Raw genomic sequence first — 19,223 nt, forward strand, 5'->3', positions numbered from 1 at the left:
CAGAAACTATGCTAGGACAAATGGAAAATAAGGAGGTGACTGGTGACAGCCAACATGGTTTCACTAAAGGCAAATCATGCCTGACGAATTTAGTCGCCTTCTACAACAGGGTTACAGTGTTGGTGGGTAAGGGAAGAGCAACTGACATAATCTACTTGGAATTGTGCAAAGCACTTGACACTGTTCCACACAATATTGTTGTCCTTAAATTGGAGAGACATGGATTTGATGGATGGACCACTCAGTGGATAAGGAATTGGCTGGATGGTTGCCAATTCCTTCGAAGAGTTGCGGTCAACAGCTCAATGTCCAAGTGGAGAACAGCGAGAGCAGTGATGAGTGTTGTTCCTCAGGAGTTGGTATCGAGGTGAATGCTGTTTAACATCTTTGTCGTTGACATGGACAGTAGGGTTGAGTGCATCCTCAGCAACTCTGCCAATGACACCAAGCTGTGTGGTGTGGTCAACATGCTGGAGGGAAGGGATGTGACATCCAGAGGAACCTGAGAGCTGGGCCTGTGCAAACTCATGAAGGCCAAATGCAAGGTCCTACACATGGGTAGGGGCAATCCCATGCACAAATACAGGCTGGGGGATGAGTGGATTGAGAGCAGCCCTGCAGACAAGGACCTGGTGGTGTTTCTTGACGAGAAGCTCAACATGACCCGGCAATGTGCGCTCACAGCCCATAAAGCCAACTGTATCCTAGGCTGCATCAAAAGAAGTGTGACCAGCAGGTCAAGGAAGGTGATCCTGCCCTTCTACTTACTTGGCTCTTGCGAGACCCCACCTGGAGTACTCTGTCCAGCTCTGGGGCCTGCAGCATATGAAGGACATAGACCTGTTGGTGAGAGTCCAGAGGAGTGCCATGAAGCCAGTCAGGGGGCTGGAACACCTCCCCTATGAGGACAGGCTGAGACAGTTGGGGTTGTTCAGCCTAGAGAAGAGAAGGCTCTGTGGAGACCTTACAGCAGCCTTCCAGTACTTAACAGAGGTCTACAGGAAAGCTAGGGAGGGACTCTTTATCAGGGAGTCTAGTGATAGGATGAGGGGTTAACTATTTTAAACTGAAAGAGTGAGGAAGAAATTCTTTACTGTGAGGGTGGTGAGACACTGGAACAGGTTGCCCAGAGAAGCTGTGGATGCCCCCTTCCTGGAAGTGTCCAAGGCCAAGTTAGACGGGGCTTTGAAGCAACCATTCTTAGCAAACAAAAGCAGAAGTTGAAGCCTGATCCATCAGAGACCTGAACCATTTTCTACAGTTTTCTGGATATAAATTTAGATAGAAATCTCAAAATAACCTGTATGAAGTTCCATTATTCACTCTCCAGTATCTGTCCAAGTAGTTCAAGAAATCACTGTGTGGGAAGCCTTAATGTGCAGTTATGGTAATGAATCCTACTCTAAAAATCTACAGAGCTATAAGATCAATGCATAAGAAGTCTTCCCATAAAGAGATTTCTTTTCTAGCATGAAATTAAGATCACAGGATAAGGGTAAAGGATAGAATTGATCAGAATTAAAAATACTTTAACTGTTAACAAGTGAGCTACATCTACTTTCTTGCTGACTTCACAAATGGTCAGAGGACTACTTTCAGAGAACATCATGACGGACACTAAGAAGAAAGTTAAGTGCTTCACAGCATTGGCAGTTACCCTACACAGACTACCACCAAGAAGTTATGAAGTTGAAGTGCCTCTGCCACTTAACATAGATAGATTTGTAAATGTTCTCAGAGGCTTGACATTATGCCTCAGTGTCATCAACACCTCATGCAGCAGCAAAATGTTGCCAAGTAATTAAGAGTGACAGTTTTGACCCTGATATTAAGTAAAAGTTTTAGAACTAAACTTCATCACTTGGGTTATATCAGAATCACTTTACACATTCAAAATTGTCTAGAACTATGGCTTCAGATTCTTTTAAGAGACTAAGACTCTTCAGTGAAAGTGGAACAAGAATCCCAATATCATACATTTCTGATCAATGAAATCTGAGAAAAGCTTGCTTCACAACATGTTAAAACTATGAGACATTTTTCCCTTGATCTTACTTCAGCAAATTCTGTGTTACTAAGAACACTGTAAAACACAGCCCACAAATTACAGAACTGCAGTGTGAACTGTTGTAGCCCAAGCTGCTGAAACTCCAAAATAACATTATAAATAATGTATGCAAAATTTCGTATTTCAGAGCAATAAAAATCTGCTCAAAGGATATGCAAACTAAACACAAAGCAAAAAAGTAGCATACAACACAATAAATCCTGAAAACAAGCTAAAATATTTGAACCTTATCTAAAAATTGTATTTAAGAAGTCAATTCAGAAATCAAACCCTGGAAATATCAAAGTTAAATTCAACTTTTTTTGCTTGATAAGTTAAAAAAGGCTTCTAAATTATTTTGAATTTTTTGTAAGACTTACTCTACAGAACTCTGGAAAATTTTTCTCTTACTCTAAAGCACATAAATCATTATGAACTTTCTTCCTAGTAGGATCATTAGAACTTGTCACAATGCATTGCTATTTAATAAAGAGTTAAACAAGTATTAAAGGCAAAGTCATGTACTCCTTACATTTGTTCCACTCTAATCACACATGGCTTTCTTTGTAAAAACACAACTAATTCTTTCCATGTTCTTTAGAGCTTCGCTCTTCTTGTATTTCACATTTTAAGTACATGGATAATAATTGTTTTAGAGGTGAGATAAGCTTTAATGAACACACAACAGAAGTGTCTATTAATACTGCGTATGCACGTTCAAGAGCTTCTGTTGAGGATATCAGGTTAAGAAGTCTGTGGCACTGACAGCATGCCTGGCTCTGCCCACATTTATTACACATCAGTTACCCTTTCAGATTGGGTAGGTCTCTTTAACTGTCAAAATCACTTGTCACTCTACCATAATTTCTAAATCTATCTGCCACTCCAGAATACTGAATCAAAGCAAACCAGGAAGTCATATACTTTTCTAAACTTTGTTTAAAGACCTTACCTCCCAAGCACTGCCTTACACTTTCTGCATTATCCTCCCTGACATCAGCTTCCAGTCTTCCTTGTGTTTATGTATTTTATCATTGCTTCATAGAAAAATTCCTCCAGGTCATTTGCTAATGACCGTTTCAATCAGCTGCTCAACTTTTTTTTTTTTTTACATAGTCCCTCATACCAATACCCTCTTGGGATCACTGCAGCATTTTTTTCTGTCCTAGCCTGTTTGCAAAACCAGCTGCAGTACATCCTTCTCTGTAGTTTCTGGTTTCTCATTAAGGGTTACTTGTCACAAACAAAACTTTTAGTGATTACCTCTGAAAAACTCTGCCTTTCAGTCAGTAATAAAATATTTTTTTTTTAAAGCATAAAGCAGAACACAGAATACAAACAGAAAAGGTCTCACTGGTCATCTTCAGCAGGACAAAAAATGACGCACTACCGAATTACAGTTGCAACCCTATCCAGCCTACACAATGCTGAATAGAAAGAAAATTTAGGACTTGGGGAGTTCTGCTGCCAAACCCCAGTGGGTGTTTGCTAAGTACACATGCACAGGAATTGCTCGGTGCTTATTTGTTCAGAGTTGAAGTTTTTCATTAGCAGCTAGCAATTTTTTTTCAGTAAAACATATTATGTCTTTATCAAAGATACACATACTCTTTATACTCATTTCACCTCTCTGACTTGAAGATTAAAGTACTGGATCAAGAAGGCTACAGTTTCTTTCTGCAGAAAAGGAATAAAACTATTTTTTCTAGTTATATCATCATGAAGATAATTAAACAATTTTGACTTAAGTTTAATTAGAAGTCCACTCCAAAGAGCTTAAGGCATACATCCAGAGTAAGAGATGCAAGTCTTAATGGTCAGTCTCAGGCAGTCAAAAGAAATTGCAAACAAGCCCTCCCAAATTTGAACATGAACCACGGGCCAACTCACAGCACCACAGTTCCCCAGTACCACAGCAAACTTATAGGCCTTCTTTAGAAGCACTTCCCAACCACACTATCCTCCCACCAGTCCAAAATGCAGTAAAAGGAAGCCATTTTTAATCACTAATCTTATACCAATGTATTCTGATCAGCTCCTACACATTGTTCTTCCCATCATTTTGTTAGAATATGGATGTTTCCCCACAAAGGTTTAGAACCAGTGGTCTCTTTTCACCTTCCACCCAATGATTTCTCATTTACAACTAAATTCATTAGGCCACACAAGTTAATAAAAAGCCTGTAGCAAAAATTCAGTTCATCAGCTACTACTTTGATGCTTTCTAACATATTAGCAGTTCTTAGTTCAAACACTCATTGCAGTGAAGTACTGAGTCTTCATTAATGAACTACATTTGTCAGAAAACTTTAACTGATATTTGACAAGTCATAAATCATCTTCAGTTAAGTACTCAAGTTTTAATCAGCCAATAGCAAAATGCAGGGCACACATAAGCAGGTAGACTGCAATTTTTTCTGTTTTAAAAGAGAAAATGTTTCTAAAATATTATTTAAAATACTAGTTAAGCTATGCAAACTGTTGCTTTTGTACTTTAAATGACAGTACTATTTTCCATTACAATACATAAAACTCAACAGCTCACACACTTGCTCTTATATTACTAGCCACAACTTTAAGAACAGAAGAGGTTTTTAAATTTCCTTCCAGTTTATAATAAGTAATTTTACCAAAATCTGTAAATCAACCGAAATTAATGTTAAGAAGCAAAGTCCTGCCAAACATTTCACTAGGCCTAACTTCACCAGCCTTTCTCCGTTTAGTGAATATGCAACTGAAAATACTTGATTAATACGAAAACAAGCACTAGTCAGAATGAATTTCAAGCACGTGTGTCCACGCACACACAACTGTGTACAGCAAGAGAAAGAACTATACTGGTTAATTCAAGTGACCTCCTTCACCTTATGGGTTTAAAAGGTTGAACAGCTCTAAACACTGGAAGAAATTTACATACTATAGCTGAACACAAAATATGATTATCACATATGATAGATAAGCACTTTGCACACATTAAGTTATAGACAGTCTTGAGGTATACAGAATGAGTTAGACAACCAATACTTCTAGAGAAAGAGAAAAAAATTTTCCTATTTCATTGTTAAAGTCAGCAAAATAATTAAGGCTATCAGTTGTAGATCTCCAGGAAATTAATTCCTGTTCCCTGCATTGCAGGGGACAGTTTCCCTTTTACAGGAAGCAATCACATAGTATTCTTTCTGACTTTCTTACTATTCATTGCGTTGTTGAAAGAGTATAGACATGTAAGTATATGACTACTAATTGCACAGGAGATTCTTCCCTGTTTTCTGCAGCTAAAGAAGTTTTCAGAGCAGAACAGTTCTCATTTAGTTTTCTTATTTCCAATAGTATCTTTTATCACACTTAAGGCATGACTTCTACTCTACATGGCATGCAACTTGTCACAACAAAATCTACTGCTATTAGAAACACTTCATGTATTGTCAGTATCCTTTTAGAAGCAAAATATTCCAGTTGTGAACAATGCACTGAACACTTGGCCCAATTTTTCAGCAACTCAGCATCTCCCTCTCATGCTGTTTCTAGTAAGATCTAAGTATTCCAAAATCCATCTCCACCTTCTCTACCAATACAGCTGTTTCTAGAAGGCCTTCAGAAACACAAGTATTCCTCACAGTAGCTACTTCCATTAGCAATGCATTGCACTGTTAATTTTATTTTTTATTTTTTAAATGAAGTTACTGTAATTCAGCCTCAGGCATGTGAGTTGCACTGCCTTACAAAACAGTCATACATAAATAAGGCTGAGTCTTGCTAGTCCACTAAAACAAGAGCTAACTTTTCTACGTTTAAATGTCAACACCAAAAGGTTTTCCAGGTCACCTGTTTTAACATTGAGGTTATATAATCACGTATATTAAAACTCTCCATTTACATTACATTTAACATCTATACAACTGTAAAGCTGGCTGGAATCAAGTTCGTCTGCTGAGGTCTCCTACTGTTACTGATTTGTTATTAATTTGAGCCGATTTTAATGTTTTTTGGTGACTTTGATGTAAATAAGGAATGATTAAGCCTAATCAATTAAATGAAATTTTATGAGTATCGGTTTTATAATAGTTAGAAAAAGATAGTTGTGTAATGTTTTAAGTAGCCATACAAATACTGTATTTAGTTTAGAGTAACCATACAACCAGTCATGCTGCTACAAAGTCCGTTGTAAAGTCCCAGGCTAAGGCCGCGTGGGCCAGTAATAATCACTAACCAGATTTCTATTCAAAGAATAAGATCCATAACCAGGTACTATTGTTAGCCTGTTTGATAAGGACAATTTATTGCCCTGTTGACCAGGATGTTCTAAAGGATACATTGTGAAGGGACCTTGAAGCATGTTAAAACTGTAGTGTGAGCCAAAGTCCTTGAGACAAGGACTTTGGAGGGTCTTTCTTTTGAGTCGGTGGTCCGTGGTGGTCATAAAAGCAGCCCCTCAACTCAATTTAAAGACAAAATGCACATGACCGGAAAGGGTGGGATTAAGAAAATGAATTATGAGAATTGATATGACTATGTATGAGAATGTTCACTATGCATCATTGTAGCCTATATAATCAGCATGCTACACGAGTTAGGTGTGTGCTGTTGGTGAGACGACTCCCCTGTGCACCCGGCCGTTCATAAAGAAGTGTCTGCTTATCTACATCACACTGATGTCAGTAACTTTTTATACCATTTGCTGACAGTTTCTGGTGACCTAGATGGGACCCTGCTAAGAGAGACTGGAGGAGTCGGGGACCAGGCTGGTTCCAGCTGGCACCAAGGAATTCTCAGGGATACTCATCAATCCCCAATCCATAAGGCTCTTTGCAACATCCCGTGGAATTGGTAAGACACTTCTTATTTGGTTTGGAACATCTGGCCATCAAACGCAGAAAAAGCTGTGCAGGGTTGGACTAAGGGTACGCATTTGGACTGGGAGACAAGGTGTCTGCCCACAAGAAATAACTGAAAGCTATTGCAGGGTTGGACAAATTTTGGTATTGAAAAAACCTATATGCTATAGGTTTTTGTTGGTCTATTTTGGTGTCTGTATCTGTTTATCTTAAAAAAAAAAAAAATCAGTGATGTTGTGTGCGTTTGAGACGTACAAATAAGTATGAAGCAAGTGTGGAGTTCAGATCTGCGGTTCTGTTATCCCATGAGGGGTGGAGCCAGAGAAGAACAAAGCAAAAGATTTAGTGATTGTGCATGATTTTAAAATATTTTGAAATGGCATCTGAACACATTTGTTCAAGAGTAAGAGTGTTGGTAATCCGGCTTCTGATGAAAAGGTACTGAAGACTTCTCCATTAGGATGTCTGTTAGCACACTGGGGAGAAATACATGATGACTTACATAAAAGTCAAATGATAGAGTATTATAATCATTGGTGACTTGTATGTTTTGGAAGATCAGGAAAAGTGGCCTACCAATGGAACTCTGAGCTATAACACCATATTACAGTTAATGTTGTTTTGTAGAAGGGAAGGAAAACGGAATGAAGTTCCATATGTAGATTTGTTCTTTTATTTGAGGAAACGAACTGATTGGCAGACAGAATGTAAATTGATTAGTGGAAATAATTTGGTAATGGCTTTTATTTATTTTCTTGTTTTCAGAAGTCAATGTTGCTCTGCATGTGATATTGGGAAAAGGTGCATAAAAAAGGATGAAGTAGGACCAGAATTAGATATATATAGCCCCTCCGCAAGAAGTATAGAGACCTCGGAGGCGGGGATATGGAGGTAAAAGAGATAGTGAATCAATAGAGATGCTGGAGTCAGAAAGTAGTGGAATAGAAGATGAGGATGAGGGACTGGTTGCAGATGTAATTCATATTCCTGCATCTAGGAGAACCAGGCAGCAAACACAGGTAATAGCCTCTTTGAGACAAGGGGGTCATGACGGACCACTGCCTTTGTATGCCTATGTAAAAGTGCCTTTTTCAGTTATGGATCTGATGTCTTGGAAACAGGCTGCAGGGACTTACAGGGAAGATCCTGAGAGAACAGGCAGAATAGTGACACAATTATTAGAATGCAGGACCCAGACTGGAATGATTTGCAAGTAATACTGGGGAACTTACTGGACGGGATGGAGAAACAAATGGCACTGAGGACTGGTAAGGTGCAGGCAGAAGTGGCGGTTATGAGTGGGATGACTGATGGAACTTTAGAGCAAAATTCTCCTTCTGGAGATCCCCAGAGGGATCCAAACCGTGGGGGGCATAGACAGAGATTAAATCGATATCAGAAATGGGTTCTGTATGGGGTAAACCATGCAATACCTAAATCTGTGAATTGGTCTAAGCTCTATGAGGTAAAACAGGATAAAAATGAATCTCCCTCTGCATTTCTGGAAAGATTGAGGAAGTTGCCAGAAAATATACTGATTTGAAGGTGGAAACAGAAGCAGCTCAGATGCAACTAGCCTTGATCTTTATGGGGCAGTCTGCACCAGATAGAAAAAGCTCCAGAAACTAGAAGGAGAAGATTCAAGAAATCTGAATAAGATGTTGGAGGTTGCATGAAAAATCTGTCGAGAGAAAGAGAAGAAGAAAATTAGAGAAAGCAGGCTACTGGTTGTAATAACAGGAGCACTAGTGAGAGGTTGAGGACACGTGAGAGGACAAGGGGCTACTGCAAGAAGAGGATTTGTGAATTCTGGGAACTGAAATTTGAATGCACCCCTCGGTGTGCTGATTGCAGAGAAGGGCATTGGAAACAGGAATGTCCAAAGATGATGGGTGGTCAGCAAGAGGCAGCAAGAGTAATGACCCTAGATGCATGAAGGGGACTGGAGGGGAACTCAGCTGAACCTCTGTTTGTAATTAAGCTGGGAGAAAAGGAGGTTAAATGTCTAGTAGATACAGGAGCAACATTTTCAGTTTTGAATACTTGTGAAGGAAAATTAGGAATCAAAACAGCAAACATAAGAGGAGTGATGGGAAAGGAAGAAAACAGGCCATTCCTTCAACCCCTGGATTTGAAATTTAGAAATAAAGTAATTACACATGAATTCTTGTATGTACCAGAATGTCCGGTACCTTTGTTAGGAAAAGACTTATTGTTTAAACTAAATGCTCGGACTGTTTTTGAAGAAGGGGAACTTTTTCTAAAAATACCTGAGTCAAAGGCAGAAGAAATCCTGATGATACAGGAAAGAATAAAAGAACACGAAATTCCACAGGAAGTAAATCTAGCAGTAATCCCTACAGTATGGGAAACAGATAAACCTGGCGAATCAGAATTAGCACTACCTGTGAAAACAGAATTGAAAGAAGGTGTGTCCTGGTTTTGACCAGGGTGGAGTTAACTTTCCCTGGGCTGAGAGGGAGTGCAGCTAGAAGGTGGGTCCCGATCAGTCACTGGAGTATTTCATCCCATGTGATGCCATGCCCAGGGATACAGGTGGGCGCGGGCTCTCTCTGTCGCCGCCGTTTTCGGGTTCCGGTCCGGTCACGTGTTGCTGTGGGGGCGGTCACCGCGCTCAGTAAGCCACTGCTGCATTTTACCTGTTTCTTTTGGACTCACTATTGTTACTGTTGTTCTCTTGTTATATTTAGTAAATTCTTTCTCTTTATTCAACCTATGAATTATCTTCTTTTTGTCCCTACCCTATTTCACCGGGGAGGGGGGAGGTGAACAGCCGGCCACATGGCATCTGGCTGCTGGACGAGTTCAAACCTCAACAAGGTGCAAGACCAGTGAGGATTAAACAGTATCCAATTAAACCAGAAGCTAGGCAGGGGATTATGATATTGATTGACAAGTTTTTAGAACACAAAATTCTTGAGGAATGTGAATCTGAATATAATACCCCAATTTTACCAGTTAGAAAGCGTTCAGGGGAATACACATTGGTACAAGATTTAAGAGCAGTGAACCAGATAGTTAAGGACATTTATCCTGTAGTGGCAAATCCATATACTTTGTTGACAGCATTAAAAGAGACCCATCTGTGGTTTACAGTGCTTGATTTGAAGGATGCTTTCTTTTGCATACCTCTGGAGAAGGAAAGCAGAAAATTGTTTGCCTTTGAGTGGGAAAATCCACAAACAGGATGAAAAATGCAATTAACATGGACAAGACTACCCCAAGGATTTAAAAATAGCCCAACCATTTTTGGAAATCAGTTGGCGAAGGAACCTGAAGTATGGAAACAGGATGATTCACGGCCAAAGCCTGGACACTTAATTTTGCAACATGTGGATGACATATAATTGCTACAGAAGAAAGATCCACCTGAATAAAGGTAACAATAGAACTTTTAAATTTTCTTGGGACTAAACAGGTACAAGGTATCCAGAAATAAAGTCCAAACAGCAAGCCAGACTGTAATATATTTGGGCTTTGAGATTTCAAAAGGACAATGGCAACTGGGAACAGAATGTGAGGAAGACATTTGTGGCATACCAGAGCCGGAAAGGTGTTCATGGACTAAAGGCCTTTTTGGGAATGGCCGGGTGGTGTCACCTTTGGATAATGAATTACAGTCTAAGAGCCAGGCCACTGTATGAAGCTCAAAAGAACCTTCCCTTTCTAAGGGGCCCACATCAGCAACAGGCCTTTAAAGATTTAAAATGAACTCTAACGTCTGCACCTGCCCTGGGACTTCCAGATTTAACCAAAGATTTTCAGTTGTTTGTTCATGGAAGACAACATCTTGCACTGGGTGTGCTGACCCAGAGAACAGGAGGTTGGAAGAGACCAGTTGGATACTGTGAGTAAAGTATGGCCTGCTTGCCTTTGAGCAGCTGCTCTTACAGTAATGCTTATTCAAGAGGCCCAGAAATTGACTTTGGGAAGAACAATAACAGTATATGTCCCACATATGGTGATAACTGTTTTAGAACAAAAGGGGGGACATTGGTTGTTCCCAAGCAGAATGATGAAGTACCAGGTGGTCCTGACTGAACAAGACAATGTAATTTTAAAAACAACTAAGCTGGTAAACCCTGCAGTTTTTCTAAGTTCTACACAGGAAGAAGGGCAGGACTGTCTGACTACCATTGAACATGTGTACTCCAGTCAAGAGGACCTGAAGGACACATCGTTGGAAGATCCTGACTGGGAGTTATACACAGATGGCAGCAGTTTTGTGGAACACTGAGTTCAATACTCTGAATATGCGGTAACAACAGACAATTCAATCATAGAGGAAAATGCATTGTCTGGCACCACTTCAGCTCAAAAGGCAAAACTCATTGCTTTAACTAGAGATCTTGAATTAAGTGAAAAGGAGAAAGCAAATAATTGGACTGACTCAAAGTATGCTTTTGGGGTAGTACATGTCCATGGAGTCTTGTGGAAAGAAAGAGGATTATTGATCTCCCAGGGATCAAATATTAAACATCAGGATGAAATTTTGTAATTATTGCAAGCAGTTCAGAAACCAACTCAGGTGGCAATCATGCACTGTAAAGCACATCAGGTTGGGAATACAAAAGAAATTGGAGGAAATAGCAGACAGGGCTGCCAGAAAAGCAGAGAAAGAAACAACATTACAAATAGCATTGATTCCAACCAAAACAGTAGTTCTCCCAAGGGAGAACTTCTACAACAGGGTGACCTGCTTATTGGATGAGGGAAAGGCTGTGGATGTAGTTTATCTTGACTTCAGTAAGGCCTTTGACACCGTTTCCCACAGCATTCTCCTGGCGAAACTGGCTGCTTGTGGCTTAGATGATCGCATGCTTTACTGCGTAAAAAACTGGCTTGATGGCCGGGCCCAAAGAGTTGTGGTGAACGGAGTTAACTCCAGTTGGCAGCCGGTCACGAGTGGTGTCCCCCAGGGCTCGGTTCTGGGGCCCCTCCTGTTTAACATCTTTATTGATGATCTAGACGAGGGGATCGAGTGCACCCTCAGTAAGTTTGCAGATGACACCAAGCTGGGTGGGAGTGTTGATCTGCTCGAGGGTAGGGAGGCTCTGCAGAGAGATCTGGACAGGCTGGAGCGATGGGCTCAGGCCAACTGGAGGAGCTTCAATAAGGCCAAATGCCGGGTGCTGCACTTGGGCCACAACAACCCCCAGCAGTGCTACAGGCTTGGGGAGGAGTGGCTGGAGAGCTGCCAGTCAGAGAGGGACCTGGGGATGTTGACTGACAGCCGGCTGAACATGAGCCAGCAGTATGCCCAGGTGGCCAAGAAGGCCAATGGCATCCTGGCTTGCATCAGCAATAGCGTGGCCAGCAGGGACAGGGAAGTCATCCTGCCCCGGTACTCGGCACTGGTGAGGCCACACCTCCATTCCTGGGTTCAGTTTTGGGCCCCTCACTACAAAAAGGACATTGAATTACTCGAGCGTGTCCAGAGAAGGGCAACAAAGTTAGTGAAGGGTCTGGAGCACAGGTTGTACGAGGAGTGGCTGAGGGAACTGGGGTTGTTTAGTCTGGAGAAGAGGAGGCTGAAGGGAGACCTCATTGCCCTCTACAACTATCTGAAAGGAGGTTAGAGAGCTGGGGATGAGTCTCTTTAACCAAGTAACAAGTGATAGGACAAGAGGTAATGGCCTCAAGTTGCGCCAGGGAAAGTTTAGACTGGATATTAGGAAGTATTTCTTTACAGAACGGGTTGTTAGCTGTTGGAATGGGCTGCCCAGGGAGGTGGTGGAGTCCCCATCCCTGGAGGTGTTTAAGAGTCGGGTCCACATAGCGCTGAGGGATATGGTGTAGTTGGGAACTGTCAGTGCTAGGGTTAACGGTTGGACTAGATGATCTTCAAGGTCCTTTCCAACCTAGACGATTCTGTGATTCTGTGAGAAACTTAAATATTCAGAAGATGATAAATTGGGGCAATTATTGAATGCTAGGAAAAATTTAGCTGGATGGTGGGTGACAGCTAATGGACAAGTAATAGTACCTTTTCTAATGAGAGAAATAATTCAGGTAAAACATCAGGAACGTCATTGGGGCATCGAGGCTTTTATAACCCTTTTAAAAAGACAACTAGTATTAGTTAAGAATTTAGGAATTGCCAAAATAACTGCAAAATGTGAACTGTGTTTGAAAAATAATCCAGTAGTGAAGAAAAAGGTTCCAATGGGTAAACTCAAATCTGGAACTGTACCAGGAGTCTATTGGCAAGTAGACTTCTCAGAGTTACCTAGACAAAATGGGTATTGGTACATTCTGGTGGGGGTTGGTACTTTTACAGGATGGTCAGAAGCCTTTCCTCGTTGTACCACTCAGGCAAAAGAGGTTGTAAAATGGTTACTACAAGAAATAATCCCCAGATTTGGAGTCCCTATTGGGATCTCTTCAGATAGAGGCCCACCCTTTGTTCCCGAAGTAGTAAAAAGTGTCTGTGCAACTCTGGGCATTACTTGGGGTTTACATACACTATGGGGGCCACAATGCAGTGGAAAGGTAGAAAGAATGAATCAGACCCTAAAAGGCAAATTAGCAAAAAATGTCAAGAAACTAATTTAAAGTGGCCTCAGTTAGTCCTTATGAATTATTATATGGGAAACCATATGAATCTCCAGAACCAAATCCAAATATGCATGTAAAAGGAAAACAAGATGTGTAAAATTATTTACTCTCCTTAGGAAAAATCCTGACTGCAATGTGAAATGCAGTAGTGTGGAACAGACCGCTATCCCCAGAAAATCCAGTACATGACTTTCAACCCAGAGACTACGTCTATGTGAAGATGTAGACTTCTGAATCCTTGCAAGAACGCTGGAAAGGACCCTTTCAAATACTGCTGACTACCTTTACAGCTATCAAAATCGCAGAATCAGATACGTGGATACACTATATTAGAGTGAAGAAAGTGCCCCCTTCCTGGAAGGATCTGGGATCTTCAAAATTGACTCTAAAATATGTCTAACTTTATATATTGATTGGAAATTGGTTTAGATTTGATTTTAATCTGGAAACTGATGCTAGTGGGATCTTGATTTGAGGTAACAATTGAAAGACAAAATGCAACTGAGAATTATGAGGAAATGTTAGACCTGAAGGTAAGGAATAGAAGGCAGATAGAAACAGCTAATATACCTCCCAAAGAAAACACCAGAAGAAAATTTGATGTTAGGATTAATTAAGGAATTTACAGAACATAATTTACAGAACATAACGCAGATTACTGCTTGCTTACCGATACCAAGAGCAGTAGGTGAATCTGTTCCATGGGGAATTTTAACAATGAATTTGACCAATTTAAGACACAGAAATGAGACTACTCATTGCGAACAAAAACCTGTTGTTGAGTGGTATGAACAAGTAAAAATTACCAGGAAACAATGGAAGTCCCCAGGGAATAAAGCAGATTGTGAAAAAATGTTAAATTATGTTTTCACAAAAATAGGAAGATATTGAACTATTGGGTGGTGTTCTTAAAATGAACAAATTAGAAACAATGTAAGTACAAACATCATGGAATGGAAGTGTGACAAAACCAATCAGACTACACAAGAGGAGGAGGTGCAATGGGATTCTTTACAGCCCATGTCTGTATTTTCTCAATTTCAGTACATGGCTAGAACTCCTTAGTGTTTTATTTTACTTGGGACGGGACAATTTTTGCAGCCTTTCCATCTATCATTCCAAATGATAAAGGAAGCACACTGAAAGAAAAATTTAGTGTCTTGCTGGAAATGTGAGAAGGTATATAACTGCAGCAATGTAGACCTAATAATTCAGATAATTCCTCCTTTGGCTGCTGCCTTAAAATATGGGTGTCTTTGCAAAGGACTTAAAAGTTGTCTTAATTTAACCAAAACTGATACATCCAAAAGAAGAACAATATTTAGCCGTAGAAAATCTACAATTCAGAGTTCAGGACATTTAGTTTGGGCAATGAGTGACAGAACCTGGACAACGCATCTGCCCTTGGATGGAAGAGTAAAACAGATTACTTTAGGTATGCCAACGTCGTGCCCAATTTGGAAATTATCTCCCTTTAAAGGAATATTAGAAAATTTAAAATTAAAGCGGGTTGAAAGATCAGAGACAGATGAAACATGAAATGAACCCTCGATGGGAGTAAAAATTGGCTGGGCTCTAGAATCCCTTTTGAATCCCATGGCATCACAGAAATAGGCAATGGCTGTATCGACTGACTGGACAAGTAGAAAGACTGGCAAATGTCACAAGGGAAGGATTTAAGGAATTAAAATTTACAATTACAGGCAACCTCAAGAATGACTTTGCAAAACAGAATGGCACTAGATATGCTGTTGCTCAACGAGCATGGAGTTTGTGGATACCTCAAACAAGAGTAAATCATTGCTGCATACATATCCCAAATGTGACACAAGATGTAGAACATGACCTAGAATTACTAGGAAAAATTGAGGAAGATACTGAAAAGGTCTGAGAATATATGTCAGAAGATTGCATAGACAAAATTTTTAGTGGATTAATTTGGCACGTTATTTATCTTGCTGGTTGTTTTCTTGATGATTTATTTCTGCTTGAAGAAAAAAATTAACAGCAAAATTGCATTCAATTGCCTGATAAGAGAAATCCCAAGACTCTCACCAGCATACAGTGAGACAGAAATGTAACAGACTTTGGTACCAAAGTATTGAGATGATTTTCAAAACTTTCAAAGGGCCAAAATGTTACCGATTTGTTATTAATTTGAGCTGATTTTAATGTTTTTTGGTGATTTTGATTTAAACAAGGAATGATTAAGCCTAATCAATTAAATGGAATTTTATAAGAGTATCAGTTTTATAATAGTTAGAAAAAGATAGTTGTGTAATGTTTTAAGTAGCCATACAAATACTGTATTTAGTTTAGAGTAACCATACAACCAGTCATGCTGCTACAAAGTCCGTTGTAAAGTCCCAGGCTAAGGCCGTGTGGGCCAGTAATAATCACTAACCAGATTTCTATTCAAAGAATAAGATCCATAACCAGGTACTATTGTTAGCCTGTTTGATAAGGACAATTTATTGCCCTGTTGACCAGGATGTTCTAAAGGATACATTGTGAAGGGACCTTGAAGCATGTTAAAACTGTAGTGTGAGCCAAAGTCCTTGAGACAAGGACTTTGGAGGGTCTTTCTTTTGAGTCGGTGGTCCGTGGTGGTCATAAAAGCAGCCCCTCAACTCAATTTAAAGACAAAATGCACATGACCGGAAAGGGTGGGATTAAGAAAATGAATTATGAGAATTGATATGACTATGTATGAGAATGTTCACTATGCATCATTGTAGCCTATATAATCAGCATGCTACACGAGTTAGGTGTGTGCTGTTGGTGAGACGACTCCCCTGTGCACCCGGCCGTTCATAAAGAAGTGTCTGCTTATCTACATCACATTGGTGTTGACAAATTCTTTTATCCTGTTTGGTGACAGTACTAATCCAGTATAAGGCTTAAAGAGAAAAAAGCAAGAGTGTGATTTAATGTGATCTCATTTCTGTTAAAAGTATTAAAAAGGGATGCTTTTCTGCATTAGTAGAGTTGGGGATTGAGCTAATGTCTCTGCTGTAAGAGTAAGACTTGGTTGAAAAGAAACCTTTCTGCTTTGTCTTCCCTTAATTCCCCAGGACACTGGCACAATTAAATTACAAGTTCACTGACAAGTTGGTGAATTTTATTTCTTCTGTTACAAGTCTTATCACTTAATTCATCTGTAGGTAGTCCAGTCATCTAATAACAGTATGATAATCCCGGCCCTCGAAACAAAATTAATTTATCACACCATACAATTCTCTTCATATGTCTCAAGAAAAACATTATTCTAGCTTTTTTGGAGAACAGTGGAAGTACACCACTTTTTTCCCTCAACAGTAGACAACATGATCCATATAGCCCCACACCATTAAAAAAATTTTCATGCAAAACACACCCCTAACCAAACAAAACCCTCCTAAAATAAGCAAACTGAACTCTCAAATTGTATTTGAGTTTAATCAGCATTTTCTTTAATCAGCTTTAAAAAAAAAAATTGTTACCAACTCATACAAAACCAAAGCAAGTTTTCCTAGAAATGTCTCTATTATCCATCTATAGCTTTCCAACTACTCCTGAATTATTTTGTATGCTGAAGACTTCAAAGACAGTTAGGAAGTGCTTTCCCCCTCCCTGTAACATGTATAATAAAATAGCATTTTAGAGAAGTAGGCCTTAAAAAAGTCCTCAAAATTATCATCTGTCTTAAGCTGTCTCCTTGATGGTAGATTATAGCTAAAGCATATTTTCCAAGTTTTCTATTTATTATTCCTCTACACTTTCCATTTCTGTTTTTAAAGTATGCTGCCCAAAACTCTCTCAGATTTTGTAAGCATGCTTCCATTTTATCTTTCAAATCCCTAATGGAACTTGAATGAAAACTAATCCAAGGACACACTCAGCGTGGTTTGTCAGAATTCTTGAGAAGACCACGCAACAAGCTATACCTACAAGAATCTTCTACAGCTGAAGAAACTAACGTTCCTAACAAAAGCTACCTCTCTCAGTGCACATTTATTTTTTATACTTACTACAATTTATATTTTATACTTACAGCTTCCATAAGTAGGTTAAATTAAATGGTGTTTTTATCTGAAGAAGGCTAGCTGATTGATGAAATCAATCTCTGTTCTGATACAATTCCCTCACAATACTTCACTATAAACACTTTTGTTCTAAGAGATTACACATTTTCTTTCTCAGAATTGGCAAAAGCTCTTGTAACCATTGTTACAGATCTTTATAGAGCAACAACACAGGGGTTTTTTTAAAAACACAAGTCAGTAATGATAAGGTCATGACAAATTTCCAAATAGGCAATGTGGTATACACAAACACCTGAAAACTCACCATATATCCCAAGTGTCCATAAGTATACCTCAATACCTGCATCACGAACACCTGCATCACGAACACAGACAAAGATTAACCCAATGAACTTCAACAGCGAGAACTCCTCCGTTTTGCCCTCACAAGCTTTTAATAGCAGCGATTGACTGGACACCGCTCAATCCTCAGACAAGCAGCAATGAAATGTGGCTTATTAGCTCTAATGACCACAACAATCCAGTATGTGGAACAACTCACTACCAGTTTTTTTAAATCCGTTTCCTAAAGAGTGGTAAAAGATTTGACAAATAGTTACTTGAAGCTAATGTAAACTCAACGGAAAGTAAGAAATTACTATGAATAATTATAGACAAATTTGCATTATTTCAGCCCATTAGTGACTGATACTGTTGTTTAAACTGTTCAGAGAAGATCTCTGAACTAACAGGAAAAAGAATCATCCTTCAGCACAGCAGGTAATTGTGGAAATAATCAGAAATACTATGCTTCAGTAAAATCTGCAAATATTTAATTGGCTATAAAATATTCTAGCACATCTCCACAACCTTTCAACTGCAGCCTTATTTATGTATCAGGGATAGAAGACACCAAAGTGAAAGCAATACAAAAAACCACTTTTATACTTAGTTTTGTGTTGGGTACATTAGCAAATTAATACAGTTCTCTGAACTTTAGGAACTTGCATAGCATGCAGCCTTGTCACACCTGCACATACATGATACACTGAGTGATCTTCACAATAGCACCAGAAGTGTACATATACAAAACTGACTCCTCCTCCCCCTCTGCTACCAAATAAGCTAACCAGAGGCCAGCTAGTTTTTCCATTTGTGGAATTAGAAAAGATGGACGAAGAGGATGACTAACTTTGCTTTCATCAGAAGTAAGGTGTACTTTTATTATGCTTTATCTATTTTTCATCCTCTCTTTTTCATATAAAAGGCATCAAGAAGTTCCATTAGTGGATACATCATTCAGACCAGTACTGTTGTTTAGGAATTAGCTCACCTCTGTCCAGAGGTTTTCAAAGTTCTTGATCTTCCCTTGATGAACAGACAGGTGTGCCTGCAAGAGATGATCATCTTGGCTGGTCCAGCTTAATAATTCACAGATCAGTTCACAGATCAAGGCTTCTCCCATTGTTTGTGTCTTTGAATCAACTGGAAACAGTTTGGGAACCTCTGATCAAAGCCTTCTTCATTCTGTTTAATTATGTGCTGCTCTATATGTCCCTGAAGTTCTTTCGAGAAACAAAAAAGGCCAGGAAAGGCCTATAACCCACTACTAAAGGAATCTTATACCAGTGGTTATGGAAGTTACATCCAAAGAGCACTAGTCTTTAAATGCTAAACCTCAAATCATACGGGCTGATTAGAAGTAAGTGACAGTGAGAACACTACACGTTCACTAAACTGGACAAGCTATCAGTACAT

At 39.4% G+C, this 19,223-nt stretch overlaps 1 protein-coding gene across 5 annotated transcripts in view; it reads right to left on the minus strand.

Annotated features, from left to right (window-relative positions):
• The window catches only part of SPIN1 (spindlin 1), a 67,930-nt gene that overhangs the window by 36,254 nt on the left and 12,453 nt on the right, over positions 1–19,223 (minus strand). The window contains exons 1-2 of one of the 5 annotated variants that reach the window (XM_074811788.1): positions 18,799–19,026; positions 17,791–17,841 (exon numbers count right to left, since the gene is read on the minus strand). The exons of the other annotated variants lie outside the window; for them this stretch is intronic. The gene's annotated coding sequence lies outside the window, so the exon portion shown is untranslated. Of the gene's footprint in view, positions 1–17,790; positions 17,842–18,798; positions 19,027–19,223 lie in introns of those variants that run through there. 5 annotated transcript variants of the gene reach the window in all.

Source organism: Strix aluco, chromosome Z (genome assembly GCF_031877795.1).
Source record: "Strix aluco isolate bStrAlu1 chromosome Z, bStrAlu1.hap1, whole genome shotgun sequence".
NCBI classification, from domain to species: Eukaryota; Metazoa; Chordata; class Aves; order Strigiformes; family Strigidae; genus Strix; species Strix aluco.